General features: G+C 43.0%; 1 non-coding gene across 1 annotated transcript; it reads right to left on the reverse strand.

Annotated features, from left to right (window-relative positions):
* Window positions 1-459: 459 nt before the first annotated feature.
* Window positions 460-597, reverse strand: LOC114807694. Its single transcript, XR_003755769.1, has one exon. It is a non-coding gene; the product is annotated as a small nucleolar RNA SNORA7 (small nucleolar RNA).
* Between the last annotated feature and the right edge of the window lie 4,818 nt (window positions 598-5,415).

Here is a 5,415-nt window from a genome sequence, read left to right on the forward strand (position 1 = left end):
TCCAAAGCGCTTTCACATCAAGCAGGCCTGGAAGTCAGAATAGCTGGGTTCTAATCCACCTCCACACTTCCTGCTGTGTGACCTTGGGCAAATCACTTCTTTTTTTCTGTTCCTCGGTTGCTCCGTCTGTACAATGGGGATGAGAACTGTGATCCTCACGTGTTCACGTGTTCAACTGGATCTGTCTTGTCTTACGCTGCCGAGTCGTCTCCGACCCACAGTGACGCCGCAGACACAATCGTTCCCAGAATGCCCCACCGCCACTCATTCATTCAATCATAGTGAGCGCTTACTGTGTGCAGAGCACTGTACATCTGTAATCCTTCTGGTAGTGTATTCATAGAGATTGCTTGGTAAAAATATGGAAGTGGTTTATCATCGCCGCCGTCTGTGCGCTCAACTCGACTCTCCGTCCTCGACTATCTCCCATGCCACTGCTGCCCAGCACGGTGAACTGTGGCTTGTGGCAGATTGCCTTCCACGCTCTAGCCACTTCCCAATCTAGGAATGGAATGGATAGACCTCTGCTTGACTCTCCCTCCTCTAGTCGAGACTGGTAGAGTACTGGAAACTCTCCAGGTGTGACCCTGAGAGGGGTCAGCCTGATTACTTGTATCTATTCCAGCACCTGGTACAGTGCTCGGCATGTAGTAATTGCTTAACAATGGCCATGCAAAACAAAACAAAAAAATCTCATTTTACTTCTCTACGATGATAATCATTAAGACAAATGAGATGCAATTTAACTCTGAACGATACCACTGAATGGCAATTTTGAAACTACATTTCTGACTTAAAGAATATGAGGATCTATGGAATCTTAAACTTGGTCACCGAACATCTGGAAACCTAGTTTGCATCATAGATTCTCCTTTCAGTGTACAAATGATTAAGAGCTAATAATTATTACTAGATATGTATTTTCCTATTTTAGAAGGAATGTCAAATTGGCAGATTTGTGTGTAATTTTGTATTCAAATTATGTGAGGATTGATATGGAGATGTGAATGATATCAGAATATTATCTGGTCTAAAGTTCACGCATTTTTGGAAATCAAAATATAGATGTCTTATTTTTTTCAATTTTTTTCTAATGTCCACACACTTTTTCCTCTGATGTTTACACCAGGAACTTGTCCTTGGATTCCCTCAGATCTGAAAAGCATATTTTCATTCGTACACTCTCTCCCATCCTTTCCTGTTGTCCCTGTCAACTGCTACTTGGGAGAATATGTGAAGTGCATTAATACACATGTTCAAAAGTATGTGTTCATTTAGATTTGGGGCTCTGGAAAAAAGATACTACTGTAGTAATAATTGCATGATTAATTTTTTTAAATTAAAGGTATGACTCGATTTGGTTATCAGAGTATCAATTTCAGAGCACCCCAACCAAAAGAAATAGTTGGCTCTAAGACAGTTTCCAGTTGATTCATTATTTTCAGATGGTGTCTCTATTTCATAAATTCACACTTCAAGAGTTAAACACAGTAGGAATATTTAATCATCCCATTAAAATCAATGGCCGAGTCAGACACTGGAGAAGATTATTGGAGGATTAGAGAAAAATCTTCGCTCCTCCATCTGAATTTCCTATTTACCCTTTATGACTTGCGATCCTCCTATCCAGATCACTCTCCACAGATGACAAACGTCGGCAGGCAAACCCACACCCGAGCACCTTATATACACGTGCCTGTCTATATTGACCCTTCCTGGAGGAAATTAAATAAAAAAGTCTGCAAACTAGGAATCATTAAGAGAACTTTCTAGTTTCATAAAAAAGCTCTCCTTTTAATCAACCCAATTACAGGCCTAGAATCATATAAACCGATACCTGCCATTACTTAGAGACAAACAACTTATCGTCTACCTGCTAAATGAGTGTGGAAGTAGAATGATTTACTTTTTGTTCTTGAAAGCAACCAGTAATTGAATTTCCTGGTACCTTGAATCAGCAAAGATCAAGATGACAGACAATGACTCTCCCTACCTTCAAAGTCTTCTTGAAGGCACATCTCCTCCAAGAGGCCTTCCCTGACTCCCCTTATTTCACACACACACCCCAGTCCCACGGGACTTGTATACATATCTGTAATTCATTTATTCGTAATATTGTCTACCTCCCCCTCTAGACTGCGAGCTCACTGTAGGCAGGAAATGTGTCTGCCGACTCTGATGTATCGTACTCTTCCAGGGGCTTAGGAGAGTGTTCTGCACACAGCAAGTGCCCAATAAATACGATTAATATATTGAACGATTGACCTTAGGCTAGGCAGTTTTAGTATTGTGATGTTCGGTAACCCGTGAAATACTCCAAAACCCAATTCCCCTTGATGTTTTTACCCGTCGCGTGTACCCATAACTGAGCGAGATGATCTTAGCGGGTCTTTATGAACCCCATCTAAGACCTAAAGCTGTAACCGGTTCTGAGGGCGATCTGACATTTTTAGAAGGGGTAGGACCTCCAAATGTCAACAGTAATTAGAAAAATCGAAAATCTTTCAGCAGAAAGACAGGCAGACATGCCGTAAAACATCATCAGAGCAAAATCATCTGAAAATTCTGAAAATATAAAATGGAGATTTTCCAGAGAAGTAACCCAAAATATGAATTTAGGAACTGGGTGTTTAATCAAAAGGCTGCATGCTATGTTGCCTGACATCGTATGCATTCTTTTAATTGACATCATCATTTTAGCTTTGGATGGAATAGCCTATTCATAAAATGTTTATGTTATCACAGAGTTAAAATGTAAACCATCAAAATGAGTCTTTTTAACTCCAATGTTCTTCTAACAGAAGTTCTTATCGGTGGGCTACACTGTACTCGGCAAACAAGCCTTTTTACCTTTTAAACAAATAATTCATTAGGTAATTAAATTCAAGTGAGATTACTCTAATTAAATATCCACTGCTGTTGAATCATAATTTCTATGTGGCCTAGTTAAAGATGAACCATCTCTTATTCCTGACAAAAAAGAAAGCTTTAAAAGAATTCCCCAGTGACGGGAATAATAGATTTATACCCCACCATTCAGAGGTCATTTCAAGAAAGAAAAGACACCAAACACGACATAAAGGGACTTTTCATGTCTAGAGATACTAGAATTTCAGGTTTTATTGCTCCGACTTCTATTAAAAGACTTTGTGGAGGCTAGGAGGAAATCAAAATCGTCTTTGAAAAGGCGAGAAGTTATACGACTGGGTGCGCAAACAGAAACCCCTATCTGGAGGTATGAGCTGTGCATAATTCCCAGAGAGTAGCCCACCAGGCTTCAGAGGGAACTCACAGAGCCCTAAGATCTTACACTGGCCAAAATGAGGCAGGACCGGAGCACCGTTCGCAGTAACTCTGCGGCCCACTCTGTGCTATACGTCCTGGTTCCCTCTACTAACATCAGGCGTTCAAACCACACAGAGACTCTGATCTGGAGAGAAGTCCCTGCTCTCCGCTTTGATCTCCTTCCTCTTGGCTGTTTAAAGCTGACAGTTTGGCTGAATGGCAGTCATTGCTTTCATTTGTAAGACATGAGTTTCCTAGTGTTCCGGAGTTAGCAGCTACACCTGTACTGCAGGAATTTACATTGCATTGCTCCAGGATGGCATTGATTTGGGACGGGTGAAATACAAACACAAACTAATTAAAAACTGCATAATGCAGCCCTACAGGAACAAGGTAGAAAAACAAATAAATACAACTGCAGCTGCCATAGCAATTGTGCCTCTGCCCTCCAGCAACAGTCTGGTGACATAAAATTATAAACCTTAAAAATCGCACATAATTGCTGTTGATCATATTGGAGACATCATGGAAATGATTTTGTTAATTAAGGATAGGTTTATAAAATATTTACACGTGCGCGCACACGTGTGATTCATTTCCATAGGCCCTTTAGAGAAGAAAATGGCTGGATAGAACCTAGTGTTGATCTCCGCGCAGTCTATTTATCTTGGCTCCCTATTTATTCGAGTGGATAGCCCCAGTAGAAGAGCCTGAAAAAAAAAAATCAGAGTTAAATGGGGAGTTTATTAGTAACAACAGTTAGAGTAATAAAACTATATTCTGAAATGAGGATCTGAAGAAGCAGATGCATTTTCTTTTTCGATGATATTAAAAACGAGATCTACTTTCTATGCTCTTTACAGGGAGCCATAGGCTGCATCGCACGATCATCTTTTGCCACAGTTTCCTCGACAAAGCGCACCCCGTTCCCGGATTCTGAATTTCAGTTTTGCACTCCCAGACACATAGAAAGTGTGTGTAAGTGGAGACGCAAGTGCCTACTTTTACATAAACAGACATCCCACCTATGCCCTTCATTCATTCAATAGTATTTATTGAGTGCTTACCGTGTGCAGAACACCGTACTAAGCGCTGGATTTACGAAGAGACGTTCTTCGGCATGACAGTGTATATACACCCGACAAGCGATGTTAACTTAGGTGTACTTTCCCAAGCCCTTAGGACAGTGCTCTGCACACAGTAAGCGCTCAGTAAGTCTGACTGAATGAATTTAGGAGACAGGAGGCTACCCTTCCTCCACTGCAGCGAGGTTTAGTGGCAAGAGCATGGGCTTGGGTTCTAATCCCCTTTTCGCCCCTTGTCCGCTGTGCGACCTTGGGCCAGTCATTTCATTTCTCTGTGCCTCAGTTTCCTCGACGAGAAGCGGCTTGGCTTAGTGAAAAGAGCCTGGGCTTGGGAATCAGAGGTCGTGGGTTCCAATCCCGGCTCAGCCACTTATCCGCTGGGTGACTCTGGGCAAGTGACTTCACTTCTCTGGGCCTCAGTGACCTCAGCTGCAAAATGGAGATGAAGACCATGAGCCCCATGTGGGACAACCTGATGACCTTGCATCTCCCCCAGCGCTTGGAACAGTGCTTGCACATAGTAAGGGCCTAACAAATGTTGTTCTTATTATTAAGAAGCAGCACATCAGCGGTATTTAGTGGCAGAGGTGGGCACAGTAAAGAGACAAGAGTTACGTCTCGGAAGACGCACACTACACATTCCTGGGCCCTCACGGCCCCACGAACACACTGTGGTACACACATTCACCCACGCACACGTGTATGCCACAGGCCCACAGAAGGAGGGGAGCACAAACACACAAACAGAGGCACGGGTGCACGTTTCAGAGCTGCGGGGCGACCCTCGGATGAAGAGCCTAGCGGGCCTCGCCTCTCCCCCTCTAATTGTTTGACACATGGCCTCGTTGTCACCAAATGGGGTGGCTTCCCAGCTCCTGCTGGAAAAAAAAAAAGAAAGAAAAGAAAAAGGTGCAGAGCAATAATGAGTGTTTAACAAGGCTCATAAATCAGGGTTGATGAGCAGAGAGAGCTCGGTATCTGGGGGGTGTGGAGGAGGAGAGAGGGGCCTGGCTTGCCTCAGCCGATCCTCAACTCGAGCTGGGGA

Source organism: Ornithorhynchus anatinus, chromosome X3 (genome assembly GCF_004115215.2).
Source record: "Ornithorhynchus anatinus isolate Pmale09 chromosome X3, mOrnAna1.pri.v4, whole genome shotgun sequence".
NCBI lineage: Eukaryota > Metazoa > Chordata > Mammalia > Monotremata > Ornithorhynchidae > Ornithorhynchus > Ornithorhynchus anatinus.